Below are 24,133 nucleotides of genomic sequence, written 5' to 3'. Positions count from 1 at the left end.
GGGACATTGCAGTTCATAAAATAAGTTTATCACATCCATCTCATAAATTTTATTAAGTCTACTACTGCAAGGTTTTTGACATCTAAGACAGAAAAGCTAGTTGATTAAAAGCATAGAGAATACTAGCATGAATATGTGTTTTCACTACTTAGCTTATATTACAAATTAATATGCAATGCAGTTTGGTAGGAAAAACACTAATTTTAATTTAAAATATGAGGATCTTAATTCAAGCCCTGTTCTAATTATAAACTCTTTTATTTAGCTTGAGTCTCAGTGTCTTCATCAGTAAAATGGGAATTCAGGCTTACATGTTTTTTAAAGGCTCAGTGATTAGAGATTCTATGACAGCATCATTCATTGATTGGTGGTAAGTATTTTGACACACTTTGGCAAATGTGGCACATTCTTAGTGAAAGACATAAGCAATCTCATTCTACTTGGGACCTCATTTTGCTCTGAAACTTAACCTCTGACCTACTGCAGTCCTAAAGTCAGGAAAATACCACAGAAAAGCTCTGTGGAAACAGTTCTCTGAAAAGCTGCAGATGGTGATCACCTAAGAAAGGCCAAGATATTGAAATATCTGAAATTCCAGATGGCCCCCACCTAGGTGTGGTGACCAATATCTAAACTAGAACCCCTGCAGCTTGGCACGTACCCCCCCCCTTGCAACATCCTCAAGATTTAAACCAATCAATTTTAAGTGTGTCAACCCCTTAAACTAACCAATAATTGTTTCCAGATTCTTTCCCACCACTTGATATGCTAATCATGTTTTAGAGTTGTTTTATGATTTTCCCTCGGTGTGTGATGATTTACTAAGAGATGCTAGGATGTATATGGGGGTCCCTGCCTTCCCCAAAGAATGTATAAAACTGCTGCAAACCCTGGGCTCCAGACCTCTCAGCGTCACCAGTTGCTGTGTGTGCACAGAGGACCGAGCTAGCTCGCAATAAACACCTCTTTGCTGCTTACATTGATTTTGGTCTCTGGTGGTCTTTTGGAGGTCCCGAATTTGAGCATACCATTAGTAAGCTATTTATAGAACAAGCTGTAGTTTAGGACAATCTTCTGGGAGTTGAGAGAGAAGAATGATAAATCTGAGTGTACCAATAATATAGTATAACCCAGGTGGTTTTGTCCTTTTCAACCTCATCTCCTCATCTCTAAAATTGGGCTAAGACCTTTTTATGTATGACCACTTAAAAGTGTTATTTTCTGAGGATCAAATCAAATAAAAGACATGTTATTGCTTTGAAAAGCTCAAAAGCATGTATAAATATAAAGAATAATAAATATATCTTGGCAAGATTCTTTGATGAACAATTTGTTCAGCTATTCAGTAAATTGATATATTTATGATTAAGTCATTTAAATCCACTATGCCTCAGTGTTCTCAAATGTAAAATGAAGACTATAGCTTAGATCAGTGATTTTCTTAAGGTAGTTTTTGGTTATTAATGACAGAACTCTGACTTCATAAAACATATTAAGCAGGACCTTACATATGTATCAGCAAAATCATAGCAATTTTACCTGACGATGACCCAGGTTCAGGGCTTTGTCCACCCAGTTTTTTTTCTCACTTTACCCCATATCCTAGTTTCTTAGGCACATACATGAAACTCTAGCACTTTGTGGAATACAGTGTGAAAATGTCTGGACCAAATGATCCTTCATATGTCTTCCAGTTTCAAATACCCTTTTAACATTATGAAACTAGTTTTCACATGAACAGTTCTTGTGTTCTAATAAAAAAAAAGAAGTAAATTTAACGCTCTTATAGCAACTTTTTTTGTCTTTTGATTTTCATACTTTAAAATACCACAGTGTATTCCCAATTACTAATGAAGCTTGTTGTCATAAATGTATTTGCTATTTCTACTTCAATGGTTAGTAATTAAAGCAGATAAATCAATTTTTCTTTTAGAACATCATCATAAAATTGCTAATTCTAGTGCTGTCATCACAAGAAGTTATTACCAGCTCCAAAAATGACTGTGAAATTTGTGTAGCACCACTGATGAATTCCACAATAAATATTTACCAAGAAAAGTTAATATGATAATGATGTTGGTAGAAAATCCTAGAAACCATTAGGCTTACCCATTTAATACACAATATTTTATTTCTTTCTAACTTATAAAAACTAAATTCATGACCATGGAATTATACAGTTGTGGAGTACTCATCTCAAAAATATATTGAAAATCTTTGGTTATAAGAAAACTATGTATTTTTAGTAAACTAAAAATAAGTAATGCCACTATCCAAACAAGGTATCTAATTAATGAATAAGCACTTTTTTAAAATCCAGCACATATGCTTTATAGGTTCAGAATTACAGTTGAAAGAAGAACTGCATTTGTCTTTAAACATATGACAAAGTTTATCACAGGAGATACCATTTACAGCTACATGGGGATATTATTCTATCTAATTAGAAACATAATTCTAAAGCTAACTGAAAGACTATATGAGTCAGGTTAATTTTAGAAAAGAATATATCTGATGGGTTTAAACAGGAATGCAAATAGCAATAACAAAGTTGATACTATAAATTCCTTTGTAATTTTTCAAGAAAGACTTTGGTTAACAGAATGAAATTCCAAATGTCATTGATCTGTTAAGTATATTATTTCCTGTGGAGAGTTTAATAAAAATACTAAAAATAAGTGTTTTGCTTCAATATCTCTGTGATGGTTTGGATGTGAGCTGTCCCCTAAAAGTTCATGTATGAGACAAGGCAAGATGATTTAGAGGAGAACTGATTTGAGTCTTAACCCATTCAGTGAATTAATCACATGATAGGATTAACTGAATGGTACTTAAAGATAGATGGGGTGTGGATGTGTTAGACCAGGACGCAAGAAAAGACCACTGACTCCAATTAAAATCAAATTAAAGCAAGCTTATTATTTCAACCGGCCGGACTGCCTTGCCCATCAAAATCATGGGAGCCAAGGACAGTGGCGAGGCTTCTTTTCGGCCCAGTTTTATAGCCCAAAAAGTTACACAAAGGGGGGTTACAGATAACAACACTCTGAGGAGCATAACACAAGTTTACATTTTTGCTGGCCCCAGCATCATAATTTATGGAGATCTTAGAGACTCAGAGAGGGTCGTTATCCGGCCAGGGAAGGCCAGAATTTATGAGGCGTCACTAAGGTTTAGGAAAGGGTTGTTATCTGGTCTGGGAAAACCGGACATGGGTGAGTTCAGGGCATGGGCAGGCATTCCAAGTAGGTTCAGAATTTGCAGTAATTTATAGTAAAGCTGAAATTATCTTTTCATGGCTTTGTGGCGAGATGCCCAATTTTAAGAAAAGATCAGGTTGGGTCTATCAGATGGAGGCGGGGCATCGAGGGCATGGCCAGTTTGTATTAGGCAAGTGGAGATCTCTCTGCTGCTTTCTCCAAGATCCCCAGGGAATGGAGCCAGCTGTCTATGGGCTGAGACCTCTGAAACCCTGATTCCTCAAATAAAAGTTTCCTCCTCTGCAGTTGTTCTAGTCAGGTACTTTAGTGACAGAAGCAAAAAAAAAAAAGTGACTAAACCTCAAATTGTTACCTAAAAGTGGGGTCTTTTCTGTGACTAAACTGACCTTGTGGTTTAGAAGATTCTGGAATTTTTCAAATTGGTGGGAGTGATTTTGAGATGCTTAGCAGTGCAAGCTGGAAATGCTTTAGGTTGTATTAATTGGAGCTTACTGGTCAATTAAGCTGGGAGTTCAGAAGACCACAGTTCCAGTAGGACTGTGGACAGTGAAGACAGTCTCAAGAGTGTTCAGAGAAGGAGGACACTATTGTTGATTGAACTAGAGGCCATTCCTGTTATATTCAGGCTGAGAAGGTGTCTACATTTTGCCCTTATCCTGAGAATTTCTTGAGGCTGATTTTAAAAGAGATGGACTTCTTAATCTGGTGGAAGAAATTTCTAGATGACATAGCATTCAGGCAGTGGCATGAATTTTGCTGGTGGCATTTAGCCAAATTTACTTTAATAATGAGAAGAAACCAGAGCAGAAAGATTTGAATAACTTGGACATGAAAGGTAGACTGGGGCTAAGGAAATTGCCTTGCAGTTTTCAAAGACTTTACTGTCACTAAAGAAATGCTAAAGACTTTGCCTAGAGACAATAGGAAAGACAGTTTAAGGGCATTTCAGGAATTAGCAAGTTCATATCCATCTCAAACCCAAGGAAGTAAAGATGAAAATTCTCTTGAGAAGAGTCAAGTGGGGGCCTCTTCTTGCACAAGGGAGCCTAGAAAGATTTTTCAATGTGCTCAGTTACCCAGGCACTCAGAGGCTGCTGAAGCTGGGGTCTCTAAGGCATGGTTATTGCTCAAGGTGGCAAAAAACTTTGGCGTCAATGACGTGGTGCTGGTTTCCCCAGAATGCAGGATACTGAAATTAAGGGGTCCTAGAGATTTACACCAAGATTTAAAAAGAAGGCCTAGGAAGCCAGGCAAAATGCAACAGGGTCAGAATCCCTGGAGATACCCCCTGAAAGGGCCATGTATGGAGATGTGAGGAAGAAGCTGAAGCAGCAGTGGAGAACCCCAAGATTAAGAAATGATAGTACCATAGAATGTCTGCTGAGGAAAGCTGCAGGAATCCAGCTGAGACAAGCCAACAGAAAGGCCAGTTGGGCTTCATCCCACAAGACCCCAGGGGTGGAGTTACACAAGCCCTTTGGACAGAACTTCACCATATGCTTCAGAAGCCATACGCTTCAGAAGTTCCATAACTACAGGAGTTGTTTGACAGCTATATTTCAGCCTTATTTTGTTCCATTTTTTTCTTTCTATGCCCCTGTTTTTATAAATGGAAGTGTTTATTCCATACCTTTATATATGTGACACTCATAAATAGCTTTTGGATTTTATGGGAGCTCAAAATGTGAATTTGCCCTGGAGACTTTGGACTTGAACTTTTGGGCAATCTTGGAATTGTTGAGATTATGAGAACTCTTGGAAATGGACAAAATATATTTTCCATTGTGAGATGGTCATGAGCTTTTTGGAGCCAGGAATAGAAGGCTATGATTTGGAAGTGAGGTGTCTCCCAAAAGCTCATGTATGAGACAATGCAAGAAAGTTTAGAGGAGAAATGATTGGGTTAAGAAAGTCTTAACCTAATTGGTAAATTAACCACCTGATGGGATTAATTTAGAAGTGATTGGAGGCATGTGGGGTGTGGCTAGAGGAGGTGGGGTATTGGCGGTATGGCTTTGGGGTAAACTTTTGTATTTGGCAAGTGGAGATCTTTCTATCTACTCCCTGTTCATCATGTGAGCTGCTTCCCTTTGCCACAGTCTTCTACCATGATATTCAGCCTCATCTGGAATGCCAAGGAATGGAGCTGGCTGTCTATGTACTGAGACCTCTGAAACCATGAGTTCTAAAATAAACTTTTTCTCTGCTACAATTGTGCTGGTCAGGTCTTTTGGTCACAGCAGTGAAAAAGCCAACTAAAACAATCCCCTATGCTAAAAATTATTTTTCACCTGAACCCAAAGAAGCAGTGGTTTAAATATGTGGCATGTTTGACTGGTGATGGATAAATTGATATGCCACACCAATATCACATAGTATGTCAATAATCTCAACTGAAATTAGTTTATGAGAAATCACTGACCTCATCTTCTCAACTACATATATTGGAATATATACCAGCTCCCTTTCATGTCCTTAAAAAATAATCTCTTTAAGAAACAAATATAAAAGAAAATTAACAAAGAAATTATGACCAAGTAATGAGTTTCACTTACTGCCATGAGGGGGTAAAATTGCAACATGCAGTCAAGGGGAGAAATAAAAAATGTCCCTTTCAATGCTTTATTCACTCAAGTTACTCAATACATTTTCACTCTATAGGTTCTTAATCAAGAAAACAACAATCCTTAATGCTAGGCACTGCAATAGACATACTCAATTCACAGCAAACAATTCTAGATTAATTAATTCACAGCAAACAATTATAGATTAATTCTAAGCACTGAAAACACAATCGTGATAGGCTAATGACAGACATTCCCTCTGCATGCTAAGTTCAAAAGTCTTAAGCCTTAGGTTTTATGTCCAGCAGATGCACACTCACTGAGACTATGGTGATCAGGTCCGGAACCAAGGCAGGCTTTGCCTGGTGTGGAGTGGACGACCCGCTGAGGAGAGGATTGTAGGGAGAAGCTGTGGCACTCACCAAGGTTCAGATGAGGTGGTAGAGTTTGAGAGCAGTGAGGATCACATAGAGGATCAGGAAGGATGACAAGTGATGGTCCGCATTAGGCTCTCCAGCTTGAGTACATCCTTGTTTCCGCTGGCTGAATCCCTGTTCATCAGCTCTATTATTTATACTAAATATTGGGGCTTTTGACGCCCCTTTCAATCCTTATCGGCTACCATCAGATTTCTCAGTGACATCATTTACCTTGGGGTCAGAAACATATGGTCTGATGGTCTCTGCCCTGATCTTCTAGCTTTTTCCTCTATCAGGCAAGGACAACCTGCCAGTGGCTTCACTCTGTTTATCAGGGTGAGGGGAAGTAACTTGTTTGAGGCCATACTGGAGGGGTCTGTGGGTGTGCCTGGTGAGACTGCAGGTTTCAAACTGGAGTTTTTAAAATGGAGTTGCTTAGGCTCAGGCCTAAGGCCATCCTCACACTTATACATCTGAAGGAGATCAGAAGATGCCACCCCCAGATATGATACTTTTGTATAAAGATTATTTTGAGCTAAAGACAATTGAGAAATAGCAGACACAGGAGGAGTTGTCTTCCCTCCCTCTGATAAGAAGCAAGAAATAAATTTCTCTTTAATAAAGGCAATTTTCACTTATAAATAAAATTTCCATTCCTCTCCTGTACCAGAAAGAAAAGACTGTTATCACTAGAGATGGAACCAAGATACGTTAGAATAAACCCACATCTGCTCTTAGTTCTTTCATATATTTCCTAGTCACTTTCCCACAATTTACTCTCCTGAAAGCCCCTAAACTTTTTCCCTTTGTGCAGTCACTTCTCCCCAATTTCTATTTATCACACATTGTCTAAATGGCTTATAGGCACCTTGTTCTAATCACCTCTCTGAATTTTTTTTTCTTTTATTTCTTTTCTGTGAAGCCTTAGTCCGTACAGAACTATTAAAATCAATAACCCTTTCTCCTTTTAGCGTGTCTTTTGTCAGTTTAATTTGTGAGGCCCAGACCCTGATATTGAGAGCATAGAAGAAAAGATTTTCCTTTCCTGTTAGGGGACAGACAGATGAGGATGGTGGGAACATGAGGTTAAGAGAATAATTCTATAAAATGGTCCCACTGTGCTGACCCTAACATGCTTTCTTTTCCAAGAAGCAGTTTAACCTTTGGGAGTTAAAGATAGTTCCTCTTAACCATAAAATCTGTAAAAATGTATGGTTAAGAATCCAATTAGAACTGGTCAGCATTGTCCAGGGTGACCTAGAGTTGACATGATAGTGGGGACTTGAAAGTTTAATGTTACCTTGCTGTCAGTCGAAAGTCAAGTGGTGAACCTGGGTGGGACTTTCTGGAAATTTCTCTGGAATCCCAATAAAACTGGAGTGCAGAAAAGAATAAGAAAAGTCCTGGTCAATTTAGGGAAACTACTGGCGTTGGGAAGCCTGGCTCTTGTCCTTGGCAGGAACCCTTGTTACAATACTTGTAGGCCTGATATTCAGGGTTCTTTCATTTAAAACTGCCTGGTCTAGTTTGTTATGTCATGTCAAGGGGCAATAAAACTACAGATGTTCTTGACTTCTGGACCCAATCAGGCAATACAACAAGAAGACTTTAAATATCCAGGCTGAAAAGGATTTATGCCTTATATGATATTAACAGGCATCAAAGCAGGAGAATGAAGAGGGAACTATTACTTTATAGCCTTGATTTTTATGAGTGTTACTTAATTATTGGTCTCTGTAAGACTGTTGTTTAAGTGCTTGCTTAAATTGTAAAATTTCTATGCTAGATCTGTATTATAACTCTTAAGAGTGTAAGCATGCATTTATTTGAGAAACTGCTGCCTGATATAATTTGCAAATGTTTCTCTGCCTTCATTCTGCTTTGGTAAACTACTTATCACAAGAATTACTGCTCATGGTCCTTGGTATCATGGCGAATAATTCAAACCCACCAATGTTGTAATGGTTAAGAAAAGAAGTAAAATTTCCTATAAAAGTCCTTTGTAACCTCAGACCAGGACCCAGAAATTCAGAGCACTAGCTCATCTGGGTCAGTTCCCATAATAAACATGAGTTCTCTAATCCTCTGAGTGGTGTCTGTTCTCTTGCTGAATTTGATTTGCACAACACTCTTACCCATCTAAAGTTACTTTACAAACCAACCAATATTACAATCATCTGTAGTACAACTTAGCAACTAAATGACATAAGGTGATACAATATAAAGGTTTACAGCAGCAAGTAAAAGACAAGGGAATTTTATTAGACAAAATGTAATTTGGCAAAAACTGAAATTTGACAAAGTAACTAGAGTTCCTTCACTTATACTCATGAATGCAGAATGGGGATGTAGCCCAGTGGTAGAATAATTGCCTAGTATGCACAGGCTCTGGAATTGATCCCCAGCATAGGGAAAAATATCTATACTTATCAAGTTTTTGTTGTTTTTAATGTTTTTATTAGTGTGTTATAATAATATGAATATTCTCTAGTCCCTGCCTAGAAATCTAAAGATATTTGAATTACTTTCATTTAAACTGTATTAAATTATACATGTTAAAATATAAAAATATAAAATTTATAGACATAAAGAAGTTACTCTAAACAAAATTGGGCCTCAATTTCTCTCTTGTGATACTTCTACAATATAAAAGTAATTTTCATTTTTTTAACATGCTTTCTCAGTAGGAATACAAGCACATTTTAAGTCACCATCTCTCAAAGTGGGTTCAGAAGTACAATAATAGTTGTCACTGATAAAAAGAAAAAAAGACTCCACAGGCAATTAATTTTGGTAAATTCTGGGTTAGAAAATATTACACAATTTCTTTACTGGAATATATATCAAGGTCTTTAAAGCAAATATTAATTGCAAATCCAAGGGACATGCTTCAGATAACACCATTTTATTCAAATGCATCACTTAGCTAATGAGTAATGGGCAAAGGATTCTATGGTTGTCTGGATGAATCCTTAAGGTAACATAATAAGCAAAATGATGCATCTGCTTCAGTCTTCTTGCAGTGAGTATTAGGATCTCCAAATTGATCAATGACTCAAACAAATTAATTACTCAGTTTATTTGGTGATCTCCTAATACCAGATTTGGTGGTTTTATATTCATTTGGTCTCAGATTCTGCACCAAATGAGTCACAAGAGAAAATATATTAGATTTCATGAGTGCTCATTATTTGTGGGTACATGCACACATAGTATTTTAGCCATACCCTGCATTTCTGATTTGTCTTCCTTATTTTTTCCTATCAGCTTTTACATTTATTATTACTATCAACACTTGGTCAGTAGAATACAGGATACCAATTTATGACATTCTCTGCATTTATGAACAAGAATAGGGAGAAAAATGACATTCTCTCTATTGTCATTGTGATTTCAGAAATTGTTAGCACATTTTTGGCATCCTTGCTTAATAGTCTGCATCAGTTTTAACAAGCAAAGTTAAAGAAGAACCTTCTCCTTTCAAAAAGAATTTGTCATTATTTTGAGATTCATTAGTTTAATTAGTTAGAGCATTGCACTAATGAGTCCAAGGCTATGGATTTGAGTCACATTTAGGCCAGTTAATTGTGTAGAGAAAAAAATATTTTGTTTCCACCCACACTAGGCCCTTTGCCATTAACCAAGCCTCTAATGAATGTCTATTCTTTGCTCATAAAGGAAACCTATCACTGATGTTAAGAAAAAGGGAGCAAGTTGGATCATATGTATATGTGGGTAGTACATTTGTTCATCATTATTAACAACAGCTCTTCAGCCATGCCTCTATATCTCTAAACACCTTTATTACTCCTAAAGCCACTTTCCCAAAGGAAAAAAACTTAAGATTGAACCAGCTTTTAACTAAAAAATGTTCCATTTTAGCTAATAAATTTCAAATTATTCATTTTCTTAGACAAGTATGAACATTTGTTTCAAATATAAAAATGCAGGGCTGGGTTTGGGGATTTAGCTCCAAGGCAGCATGCTTGCCTAGAGCAGAAGGCCCTGAATTTTTTCCTGGGCCCTGAAAAAAAATAAAATAAATGCAGTGTTACAACAAACATAAAAACAAGTGTGATATTCATAGGCTATTATTACTCTCTAAAGTCTAGTTATTCTATATTTTCTTAAAGATATCCCAATCATTTTAATTTGTTCTGTAAATTATAATTCCATTTTATGATAATTATAATTCCATTTAATATGTCTCTATAGATCTCTATATGTACATCTATACACACACACACACAGTATAGTCTTCCCTTATCCATGGTTTCACTTTCTGTGCTCTATTACCTATAGTCAACTGCAGCCCAATATGATCTTATAATATGAAATGGAAAATTCCAGAATCTAACAATTCATATGTTTTAACTTGTGTGTTGTCCTGAGTAACACAATAAAATCTTTCACTCATAGAATATTATAAGTAAAAGCATAGAACTTCAACTGGAATGTAGAAAAACATTGCAATTGCTTTCTATCTCTTGTCATTTAAAAATAACAAAACTGATAACTGGTTTGAAAAAAAAATTGAAGTTTAACTAATGATCCTTTTGTGTGAAATATAATATACTTACCAGTTCAAAGTGAAAAAAAAATCTGAGAGGATTGTCATCACTGAACTCACAAGATTGATTTGATAGTTTTATATTTTATGTTCAATACAAAATTTCATTTCATTTGATTTCTTAGGAATTTTATATATCCTTTAAACATGACAGAAGATTGTCTGAGAAAAAAAAATGTCTTATGATCAAGAGTCCAAAACTTGAACAGATTCTATAATTTCCAAATTGATAAAGGCCACTTGTAGTTTACAGAGCTCCATATGGTAACATATTGTATATTTCTGTACTTTAATTCAAGGACTAAACTCTCTCCCACAAGTTTATGGAGATTTTGTTTTATTTTCCATTTTATTTCTGATGTGGTTTACAATCATATTCCAGCAGTGTACAGAAACTACTAAATTTTTTTGAATTAAAAATAAAGTTATTTTGCAGACCTAAATTACCCACTTACTATAGGCACTAATTTATAACTTAACTTTCATCTGAAAGATACTGTATATTTCCTCCAACAGAGTAAATAAAAGTGTATATATATATATATATATATATATATATATATATATATATATACATACACACACACACACACACACACACACAAATTGGCAAATAGGAGTGAATCATAGTTTTTAAAACCTGAGGCTTAGGGCTGGGGATGTGGCTCAAGTGGTAACATGCTTACCTGGCATGTGTGAGGCACTGGGTTTGACCCTTAGCACCACATAAAAATTAAATAAGAGGGGCTGGGGTTGTAGCTCAGTGGTAGAGTGCTTTCCTTACATGTACAAGACCCTCGGTTCGATCCTCAGCACCACATAAAAATAAACAAATAAAAACAAAGTTATTGTGTCCATCTACAACTAAAAAAAAATTAAAAATGAAATATATTGTGTCCACCTAAAACTAATAAATAAATAAATAAATACCTGGGTTATTTTTATTTAACAAAAAATAAATTATTTTGTAGAAATTTTTGTAAACAACACATTCATTGACTTCCTCTGTTTTTACTATATAAATGTGTATTGTAACTTTCCTGATATAACTATCTGGTACTATATGTGGTTCCTAATACCCATTGGAGGTTTTGGAACCAATATCTTCAAAGTAAGGAGAAATAAATCATTAATATTAATCATTAATATTAATCTTGGAATGTATTTAATAATGCAATAATTTCTCAGGGGAAATGCAAATTATGGAGCGGAGCAGGATTATTTAATTTTCTTCAAATTAGTAGATGTTACCAATCCTTTATCCTTGCCTATGTCAATTAATGTGGATATACTCAGTAGTATATAACTTATCACGTAGAGCTATAAAACACATATAAATGGAAAGGTTATTTAAAGAATTAATATGCTTTGAAAATTCCTCAAATTTATATTCCTCAATAAATATTTGTTCATAAATGAATAAATGAAATAACAGGAAACTGAAGTATATAGTTATTAATTTCTTCCTCCCTTTTTTCCAACTTCAGAGACTACATGTCTAATAAATTCAGTTTGGGGGATGTTAAATTACATTAAAATATTTATGTTGAAATTCCATCAGCAATTTTTTGTTCATTAACCATTATTTTTCACAACAATTGTCAAAGAAATTTTATTCCTCATTACATAGCTGGTGAAATTGGAATTTACAGAGTAAAACTAACTTACAAATGTTCTACAGATAGAATGTCATGGAGTGACAAATTGGATCCAGGCTTTATAGATTCTCAATGAATATATATGTTAACTATTCCTGTTCCCTTCATGCTATACTATAAAAAGTTAAGTTCAAAAAAGGAATTTATTAAATTAAGATTGTTATATATCACAAATTCTTGGAAAATTGGGAATGGAAAAATAATATGTCACAGATTGTTATAATGAAATCTCCTGATGTATTACAATGTACAGATTTCTTCAATTTATTCACTTTCATTTTCATATCAATAAATTTCTCTTTGTACCCCCCTGTTTTGAAATTTAATCTGATCTGTTTTGGACCGCAGCACATTCAGTGTAACATGAATGTTAATAGCCTGGCACAGCTATGTGCAGTACAGTTGACCTCATCATAATGGGGCTGCCAAGTTTAAAGAGTCAATAGTACTTTTACAATTGCTTAGCAACATTTTCCCTACTACTTCAAAAGGGTTCCATGGTTGAATAAACTCTTCAAATGCCTCACAGGAAAGTTACAACACATATTTACATATTAAAACAGAGGCGGTCCTCTACATAAACCTGTTTCCCACCTCTATATCAATCCAACATAACTCCAATTTGTTCCTCTACTGCCCCATAGAGCTTTTGGACCACAACACACCCATCATCATCATTACCTTCTCCCCTCATAGTTCCTCTTCATATCTCAGTCTTCACTACCTGAAGTAGAGTCTGGCTAGTTGAAACAAGTTAGGAATTTTGGTATAGACTTTGAAGATGAGTTTGTAAATTTTCACTATTGTCTAACTGCTAACATCTTTCTTGTCTTTCTAGAATTTGCAGGTTGGAATTTTTTTTGAAGGTAATGGTACCTTTAACTCCTTTTTTTGCTATCACTTTAGCTTCTAACCCTACTACTCTTTTTGTTCATTTTATTTATTTATTTATTTTGTTATATATATGACAGCGAAATGCATTACAATTCTTATTACACATATAGAGCACAGTTTTTCATATCTCTGGTTGTATACAAAGTATATTTGTACCAATTTGTTGTCTTCATACATGTACTTTGGATAATAATGATCATCACATCCCACCATTATTAATAACCCCATGCCTCCTCCCTTCCCCTCCAACCCCTCTGCCCTGTCCAGAGTTCATCTATTCCTCCCATGCTCCCTCTCCCTACCCCGCTATGAATCAGCCTCCTTTTATTAAAAAAAAAATCAGCATTTTTTGGAGGGATTGGATACCTTCACTTAGCATTATCTTCTCTAACTCCATCCATTTACCTGAAAATGCCAAGATTTTATTCTCTTTTATTGCTGAGTAATATTCCATTGTGTATATATGCCACATTTTTTTATCCATTCATCTATTGAAGGGCATCTAGATTGGTTCCACAGTTTAGCTATTGTGAATTGTGCTGCTATAAACATTGTCTGGCTGTGTCCCTGTAGTATGCTGTTTTTAAGTCCTTTGTGTATAGACAAAGGAGAGGGATAGCTGGGTCAGATGGTGGTTTCATTCCCAATTTTCCAAGAAATCTCTATACTGCTTTCCATATTGGCTGTACCAATTTTCATTCCCACCAGCAGTGTATGAGTGTACCTTTTCTCCCCACATCCTCACCAATACTTGTTGTTGTTTGTATGCATAATAGCTGCCATTCTGATTAGAGTGAGATGAAATCTTAGAAAGGAGCACTTTACCATACTGAAGTACATGGAGAAAACAAAAGAAAGTGGAATGCAATGAATTATAAAATTAATGGTAGTGATGTTGAAAGAGAGAAAAGAAGTTTAAAAGAAGAGAGAGAAAAAATAAAGAATTCCTACTGCCTTCCCTTCCTCAGGTCCTTAATTTTCAATTTTTTTTTCTATTTTTAATGTTCCATCTTCTTATTCCTTATCTTCCTTCTATGAGATCCCAGGTTATTGGTTCCTACATATGCCTTAGAGACAGAAGATTATCTTTGGTGATTTTTGGTCTTTGTTTATTTGTGGTACATGGGATTGAACCCAGGACCTCTGGACTGCTATATATGTGTTTTGTCACTGAGCTACATAGCTGGTTATTCCTTTTCTAGTAGTTGAATAGAACTCTAAGTTAACTTTGTTAAGATTTTATTATACTATAATTTATAGCTTCTTGGGACAGCAAATCTAATTTGACAATAAGATATTGTTTATCTGAAAATTTCATAGTTGTAGATTCCATATCAGGCCCAAATGGATCTATAAATTTCAACAAGCAAGCACTATATTTCAGAGAAATTTATATTATTTTTATGAATGGTTAACTCAGAGACACTTTTGAAGACAAACAGACTAGGATGACACAAAATTAAAAATAATAGTTAATTTAGTAAACACTTAATCCTTCATGAAATGTTAGTTCATAATATTCGCTGACAAATTCAGCCTAATGCTTGCAATATTTTCATTATAAGTATATAATTCTTAAGATTGTTAACTAACTTTGAAGATACATGCTTCACTGTCTGTTATTGATAAGCTTTAAGTTATCATACATCTTGTCTTGTAAATGGGCTTTTAAAATATTATAGCCTTTTCAGAAATCCATTCAAGCTCTTCTCCAAGTGATCCTTGTTTTATAAAAAAAGTAGTAAATTCAATAATTCACAGGATTTTGGGAAACCTGGCTATTTAACAACTACGACAAAACTAATTTCACATTTTATAACATTTTATTTAATATATAAAAATGATTGTTATATCCACATGTATTTTTTAGAGAATAACTTATAATTGATGGAGGTGGAAGTGCAGGTATAAAGAAATTCAGTTGCACTGTTCAAAATAATAAATTTCTTTGAGTAACATATCATTTATTGTGATGAATTTCAAAAGGCTTATCAACATAGCCTATCCACTTCTGCAATTTACATAGAAAAACTGGTACAAGAATGTAAAGCATAAAATGTACAGTTAAATTCATGATATTTTACTATTTGTAAGACAGTGCTAAGAATGTTGTCCTTTTCCAGCAGTGAAACAGATAATATTTCACTGATAGTGAGCCTAGAGACACAGGAAAAAAAGATTGGTGAAAACTAAGCAAGGTTCTAAGTATCAGATCCTGACCACTGGTACTAGCTGTGAGTACTAGAGTGTTCTCAGATAACTGAGGTAGATGACTGATTGTACAAAGTAGGCAAGTGGTTTGGACATACAGTAAAACTTAAGATTATTGGAGTCACCACAAGAAAAACTGAACACCAAAAAGAGATTGAGTTTTAAAAAGTTCAATTGGAGCTGGGCATGGTGGCATACGCCTGTAATCTCAGTAGCTTGGGAAGGTGAGGCAGGAGGATCACAAGTTCAAAGCTGGCCTCAGCAGAAGCAATGGGCTAAGCAACTCAGTGAGACCCTGTCTTCAAAAAAAAAAAAAAAATAGTGCTGTGGATGTGGCTCAGTAGTCGAGTGTCCTTGAGTTCAATCCCCAGTACCAAAAATAAAATCAGTTGAAAAGGTGGAGATGTTTGAAAGATTCTTTGTACTAGAGAAGATGGAGGGTAATAATACTATTCACAGCAGAAAGGATCTAGATACAAAATTTCATTTTTATTGCCTGTTTTGCATAATATTTTTTTCCTTAAAATGAGAAACTTCCATGCTTCAAACCCGTTCCCTTCATTATCTAGCCTGTCAAAAAAGATAACTCCAATTGGATCAATAGTGTGCAAAACTGCATTTGTGGTTTCAATTTATTTATAAAATACTCAAGAAAGAACAATTAATTAAAAATGTAAACTATCTTTCCTTTCACTGGAAAGTACAATGGTCAGTCAGTATTCTTTACCTTATGTGAAAGGAAATCTAAACGGGATAGTTGAGAGCAGATGCATTTTGGCAATTGAGAAGAATCCTGTTTATATTTTACCCAAAGACAGAAACTGACATTTAGCTAAGTTTTGATGATGATGAAATAAAAACTGTTCAATCTGAAATAAAAAACAGAAATCCTACATATATTATCTAAATGCAGGTCTAATCAGCAGTAGTCCAATCAATGAAATATGGCTCAAAACAGTCATTCATTAAACACTTTGCTAAGTAAATCACAACCATCATTGTTTTAAAAAGTTAAAGTAGTTTTCTTTCATTTCAATAAAATACACAGTGTGTTTGTTATCATACATCAGAAAATAGAACTGATTTCACAAACAATACAAAAATTAAATTGGCTTAGCTCATAGTTATATCTTAGAAATACACAGGCTTAAAAAGTAAGAAAGGCTCTGAATAGAGATTAGTCCAAGATTCCTGAAAAAAATGTATACATTCATCAATCTCTATTTAATGTTTTGGAAATATGTGATTATTTTCATATGCCTGTGTGTTTTCTAAATTTAGGGCGGTGTCTGATATACTTTTCCTAAAGAGATGACTAGATAAGAATTTTGGTAGGATCGAAAAATTCATTCTAATATTTAAAAAACAACAAGGAAATTCTGCTTTTCTCAACAATCAGAATCTCTGGGTACCTTTCACCTCACCATGCAACATCTGGAAAACTCTTGCCAAAGCCTGCCCCTAAGGAAACAAGGACAGAAACTGTTAATAGCATTCTGATATTTCTGTTCCTTAAAAGACAATTATTTCTCCTGCTCATGTGCTGCTATCAAAATGCAGGCAGATACATAGATGGAAAGCCTCATCTGATACAGTCTGCAAGTAAACATCTGAGAAAAATGATAGTACAATAGGAGTAACAGTCTGTACTAAAAAACAGCATACTTATGGACAACACCATAGACCCTTATACATTTAATCGCACTCATCAAAGTTCAGTATTTTAGCCAAGTTCATCCATAATTTCCAAATTCTTATGAAAGAAGCTTGGCTTCAGCTTCTGTCTACTACAAGTGTGAAGCTGTTCATGTCTAGAGGGGAAAGAATCTTATAGGACTTGATTACCATAAGATTGTCCCCACCACTATGTAAGTGTAGAAGTTAGTTGCTTGAGTTATCAGGCATTTCTTAAGAAATATTTCCTCCTTGGAAGGTCCTTTTTCGGGTTCTTTTTTTTTTCTCTCTCATCCTCCCCTCCTTGAGATTTTAAGTTTTTCTCAAAGCAGAAAGCCATTTAAAACTTTTCCCAATTATTCACTCAAGCACTATAGCAAACTTCTAACAGTCTGTACTTAAAAACACATGCTAGGCAAGTGCTCTGCCACTGAGCCACAACCCCAGCTCCACCAGCAGACACTTTAAAATGTTTATTATATATTTTTTAGGTGTAGATGGACACAACACAATGCCTTTTTTCAGAAAAATGAGAAATTATATCCCATCTGATTCAAATGTATGATATGTCAAGGTCATTGTACTGTCATGTGTAACTAATTAAAACAAAAAACTGAAAAAAAAATGTTTATTATTTTGGTAATGTTTTAAAGCTAATCCCAGTACCAGAAAAAACTAAAAAGAAAACTTACAAGTCATATCCAGGAGGAAATGGAGAAGTGTTAGTTTCATTTCACAGGTATGCCCTTTTCAAATTCTTATAATATATAGTAGTGGAGAGAGGGAAGGATATTGAAGACTTTATTCATCTTTCTAAGCTTTCATTAATAGCACCCTCTAGTGTCTCCAGGAGAGCTATGCATTGGTTATCAGCTAAGTACAAAAACTTCAGTGGAAACTACTGACAGTACAGATCTCTGTAAATACCAAGCTTTCTCCCATCTCTACATTTTTAGTTTCAGCAGAAGTTTATTTGCTGTTTTTATACCTGTATCAGTTTCAGACTTACTTTCAATTGTGACTAGAGTGCCTCAACACTACAAATTTCTACCAATTAAATACAAAAGCACCCACACTAATGTTAGTAAAGATGCTTGGAATTGAAAAAGTCCTTTTGACTTTCAAAGTACTTGCTTATCGTTTATCATTTTTGTATGTCACAATATCGTCCCTATATTTTCCACAACAAATATATGTTTGGTTTTACTCTTAGAAAAATAGAATGATTTTACTTGAGATATAAAGAAATAAATTCGTAATTAAGATTTTCAGTTTTGGCAGTCCCTATACCAGTTAAATTTTATATTATCTTTTAACCTTATATAATGCTTTATTTAATAAGTCTTGCAAAGTGACAAGTCTTTAACCTAATATTGGTCATTGTGCTAAGCATTTTAGGTACATTATCTTATTAGAAAGTAAAGGACTAGAGGTCAATTTATCTGTAGTCACACACCTAGAAAGTGGAAGAGCTGAAAGTCTAAAGTCCTTTTCTTAACTATTAGGTACTATAACCTCTACTAATTATAATTATTGTTGATAGTTTAACATAAAACATAAAAAATATATGGAAAGTATTTTATCCAGTCTTACCTACTTTCCCAGTAGCAATTATGATCTACTGATTACAAAATTTATGCACAATATACACTGCAAGTTGTTATGTACAGCACAAAAATAAAGGAATTTGGTTTAATGCAAAGTTGCATGATGGATAAAATGTACTTGTCATCTATTCCCTTAATGGTATATTCTCTCTGTGTAGGTAAATCACAATCAGATATAGATTGCTTGATAAGAGGTGTTTCGATGTAAGGACAATTGAAATAATGGAATGTTTGATTGGCCTCATCGATCTCATTTTCAAAGTGGTTTTGCCATAGAGATAAAATGTACACGGAGAAGCAGTTCCAATGCTCTTCTCTTTGTGTCTTCCTTTACTAGTACACAATCAATCCTTTTTCAGATTAACACATTATTTCTCAGTTTTAATCTATTTTTAAAGGCCTAAAACCATCCTTACTCACTGAAGTTTGTAAAAATCTCTGTTTTGATCCACTATATAATCATATAATGGCCTTTTAGCTTAATCCTAAGAGAGTAGGAAGGTTTCCATGTTTATGGGATATATATTACCATAATTTCACTTTTATGATCATAGCAGAATCAAGGTTCCGATTCCAAATTGGCACATTGAAAAAACGAAATGCAATAAATATCATAGTTATTATATAGTAGCTCAAAAAAACATATTCTCACAGTATTTTTTTCTCTAATTACAATTTTTAATGCAAAATACATCACACAATCTGATGACCATATGCTGAGAGACAGCAAAATGGACCGGAAATAATATGAGTTTGAATTTCCCAATCTATTTTTATAGCTATAAAATCTTAGGCATTTTACCTAGTCCCTGCATCCTGATTTGCTTAAAAAATGAAACTAATAATATCTACCTCATAAAAATGATTACAAGGATTAATAGGACAATTTATATAATGCAGATGGTGCACAAATGCATTCAATAAAGTAAAGTCCTTCTCTCTGTAAGCAGAACAGAGTCTTCATCAGTCCTTTTAAGTTATAAAGCCAAGAGTTTTTGCAAGGTGTTCTGGCTTTTGGCTATTCCATTGCTCACTGGTGCCACCATCAGTCAGAACACAAGAGAAGAGAAAATAAGATTTTTTTTTCATTATTTTCAGATGTGGAATTCTGTCAGTCTTTTCAACAAACTGAATTTCTTGAATGATTTTCTAGGTTACTCAGTTCAACTAGTAGAATCGCCTTGGTCCATAAGTAATGATTCTACTCTAGAGAAACCATTTTTTATTGTAATATACACTTAATATTAAAGGTTGTAGTCTAGGCTACTGAGGAATCCAGATTATCAAGGTCCCTGTAGTTGCATTTAGGATTTATACAGTCTGAATAGAAATGAAAAGTCTGTACTATTTAGCTCCACAATTTTGTGCAAATTTCCCAAACACTATGAGCACTTCAGTTTCAGCAAATATCATATGGACATAATTCTGTTATGATTATAACTTCAAATTCTTCAAAACAGCCACTGAATAGTTCTCTCCCCTTGCCCCAGATTGGGATGAAAATCCTAAGAAATCTACTAATTGGGGTCTAAAGTGGGTGTTGTGAATAATTAGTAGAACTCTTAAAGTAATCATGGTGTGGCTTTGCCACTCTGGGCTAGATCAGTGATTTTATTTTCTTTGAGTATCTGCCATCCCCTATGACAGAGTCTCATCTAGCCGTGCAAATCCCAATAGTCAGAGCAGCAACCATTTGACAGCTTCTTATTTCATCACCCAGACATTTCTTTGCACCCAAGAAGAAGACAATGCATGTACTAGATACTATGAATAATAGAGGCAGAGTTCAAAGGGGAATAAAATGTAATGTTAAAGTGTCTCCCTAGATTTGTGCAAGCAAATAGTTGCTTTTGTTTTCTTTCATGCAGACTGAACAGAACTGCAGTGCTGATGTTTCTCCCTGTAGTGGTTTTAGGTGTAAAAGATAATGCTGCAGAAAAAAAAAAAGTGATGTGAGGAAAATTTAAACCAAGATTTTAGCCTTTAAAAATATCAGAAATTGGAAGGAAGGCAGTTAAGAATATGGAGAGGAACATGCTGGGGGAGAAGTCATAAAGATTTTCCCTTCAATTAAAAAAACTTTCTGTGAAAAAGCTCTTAGAGAAAATCAACTCATAATAATTAGCAAAATATTTCCTTCTTGATATTCTACCCCTATGAAGATGTCATTTCTCATTCCATTCACTAAGCAATAAATTTTAAAAATGGATCCTGTGCTCGTGGTGCAGAAAACAGTCTACTTTTTTCTCCTTTTATTTCTGGAAAGAAAGTCTCCTTTCAAAATCGAAGCACAGCACCAGAAAAAAAAAAATAAATTTTTCTGCAGGTTAAACACAGAAGATGAATTATTCCCCCCAAACTCAACACCTTTGGAGAAGGTAATTTAGAGAATTCACCTGTATCGTTCTCTGGCCTCTGTGTCAATTTAAGGACTTGGATAGTGAAACAACAATCAGAGCAGACAAGCTGGACAGGTTTTGATATTGCTGCCCTTGATTCTTGATACTCACCACACATCTGATCCATAATCCATAAACATTGTCCCTAGTCGCTCTTACAGTCTTGGGAAACCTGGCACCCTGATGCCCGCCCTGGTGTCGCCCACTAGGCAGCGAGAGTGCGCGGTAAGCACCAGCCTTAAGCTCTGGGCTGGGTTCCTAACTCTCTTGCATCCTTTCCTACCTTGAAAACGCGCTGTCCACACCCGTGATGATGCCTGTCCCCAGCAGCAAAACGACCAGACCCCCACCAAAGCATCCCTCAGGCAACATACCTGCATAAGCTCACTCTTACTTGCCCTCTGGGGTAGCCAAACGCAGATCTCTCCCTCAAATCCCTCTTTTTCACCTCCCGATAATGAATCTGGAAAGGCAACCAAGGTACAGACACCGCTAACAATTGAATACGATATATGCAGAAATAGCCTGTAGGTTCAAACTGCGTCTTTGCCTGGCTCCTGCCCCTACTTCCACTAGTCTGCCTTAAGTATCCTTTGTATGAGAAAATGGTGCGGCCGAATGTTTGTTCTCTATATGGAGTCAGGGCGAGCAGGGGGATCTTGAGAAAAGCACACAAAACAGAAAAAAAAAAATCAAACTTCTGTAAGATAATGTCAATGAGTGAAACTTAAAGGGATGACTAAGAGAGCAATGAGAGGAGGACTGAGGGGAGCAATGAAAGTCCTCGTTTTTTGCTCCTGAAAGCATGTTCCCTGAAAGCGGCGCATTTTTTCCCAGCAACTCGTCCCGCAAGCGAGTGTGCCACCAGCACGCATTCCGCCTCTTTCCCAGGGCGGCGAGCAGTAACTTCCTAAGCTTACCTCTATCTCGCCCCCGCCCGTCTCCCTGGGTTCTCCGTCAGCCAGGAGGGGCCGCCTCCAGAGCCACGGGGGATGTTGGGTGCTGGGAGTGGGGGCCAGAGGGGGGTACCCGGCAGTTGGTGCTGCGCCATCCCCTCCCAGCAGGCGGCCCGGGCACTGGTTCACTTTTTCCTCCCCACTCCTTCCACTCGCTCACCCCCTTTCCTTCCCCCTTCTCCCCCTCTGTATAGTCCCACCCCCTCGCCAATAAAAAGGGCTGGCTCCGCTCTGGCTCCTTGCAGTCGGCGAACTGTCAGGGCGGGAGGATCCGCGAGCCTGAGCAGCACGCAGCGGCCCGCGCGGCAAAGCTGAAGGCAAGCCTAACAGAGTGCACTGAGTGGCAGTGGCAGCGGTGGCACAAGCAGCCCAGGCAGTCCGGGCAGCCCAAACAGCTTCAGAAACAACCTCTACTACTCCAGCTGCTCCGCGGACTGCGAGCTGTGGCGGTAGAGCCCGCTACAGCAATCGCAGTCTCCGTGGAGCGGGCGGAAGCCTTTTCTCTCTTTCGTTTACCTCTTCATTCTACTCAAAAGGCGTCGTTCACTGGGTAAGTATTCTGTCTGGGTGCCAGAACAGACTGCGGCCGGGGGGGCATGACATGTCCCGCATTTAGTGCGTGGAGATTGCCTGCTGCCTATGCTTGGGATCTGGACTATGCGCACAGGGTGGTTTCAAAGATGCTACTGGTGTCCTCGCTTCCCCTTTTCCCCTTCTCTTCCCTAGAGGTAAGAGAAAAAGCAAATCCAGTAGGTGAGCTCAGAAAGAATCTTTTTTTGGCACTGCCGCGCTTGGTTTAGTTACTTTGTGAAAACTCTTACTTTTGTCAGAAAAGTGTCCACACATTAATTTCCCGGCATTGGCTGTGCAAAAACGTCTTTCACTTTAACAGATATGGCCAGTTTGGGCTTGGCTGAATGAAACTCTAAGATTGGGGCAGCTGCCTAGAAAAGATCGCTCCCCAGAGTCCTGGGGAGCGGTCCCAGCTGAAGGGCAATGCCAGAAGCTTGGCATCAGCCTCGGACTTTGCCAGGCCAGCCCCTTTGCGCTCCTTTCTCTGGGCGCTTGGGTTTGGATCCCTTACACACTGGCTCTAACCCTTGGGTATGCGACCCTTGGCGCAGAGCTAAAGAATTCTGCATACCATGTGGCACACAGGATCCCTCTGACCATTCCTTCTGGTGCTCACCTCCTGGCCCTTCCTTCCCGCCCTACTTGCAAGGCTGTGCTCACCTGCTGGATATGGAGAGGGTAGGTGTGGAAATTTCTGCCTCTTATTTCTAAAGCAACTTCTTATATTTGCATCCCTGAAAAAGGGCGTATTGTTTCCATTTTTTTAAATGACTTCTAAGAGTGTAGCTGAACCATAAAGGGTTTCTCTTTCTCTAAAGTAATGACTTGTATTCCATTAGCCAAAAACTCCCACCTATCCCATAAACATGATGTTTTCTAAGAGACCGAAAAACTGTTTCTCTCTCCACAAAGGGGTTTCCAGAAGCGTGTAGCCCAAAAAAGTCTCCTTTTCACAAAAAAATAAATAAATAAAAAATAAATGCCTCTTAAGAGCATCATCGGAAAAAGGTGACTTAAAAAGCAGGTACCTGGAAAAGAGCATATTTCTTTAGAGACTCAAAAAAGCAGAGCTACAAGTCCTGGGTTGAAGACATGACTTACAGATGAGCACTTGGTAACAAATTTCGCCTCCCGGGGGCAGTCACTATCCCAGACCAAATAGCAGAAGCCACTTCTTTGCCTCCTCCAAGGAAGGACTTTCAGAGCTTAATTGATGAAGGCTCCTTTGCTTTCAGAATGGTATATTGCAAGGTCGCTCTTTTAGACGCCTTTGAGGCTTGAGGTGCAGGGAGCTGGGGTGTGCCTGTGAAGTGTGAGTGTGCGCGCGCGCCTGAGGGCTATCCCTCATCTCTGTGAACGGAGTGCCCTTCCAAAATGTTACCTTGGG

The 24,133-nt window shown here is 36.6% G+C and overlaps 1 protein-coding gene across 1 annotated transcript in view; it reads left to right on the top strand.

The window, feature by feature from the left end:
- Positions 1-22,454: 22,454 nt before the first annotated feature.
- PCDH11X (protocadherin 11 X-linked) overlaps positions 22,455-24,133 on the top strand; it is a gene marked incomplete at its 3' end in the record, with an annotated part of 715,967 nt that continues 714,288 nt past the window's right edge. The window contains exon 1 of the mRNA XM_081277634.1: positions 22,455-22,723. The remainder of the gene's footprint in view (positions 22,724-24,133) is intronic.

The sequence above is a fragment of the Spermophilus citellus genome, assembly GCF_964194105.1.
Source record: "Spermophilus citellus genome assembly, chromosome: X".
In the NCBI taxonomy this organism is placed as follows: Eukaryota; Metazoa; Chordata; class Mammalia; order Rodentia; family Sciuridae; genus Spermophilus; species Spermophilus citellus.
This window is presented reverse-complemented; position numbering and strand designations above follow the sequence as displayed.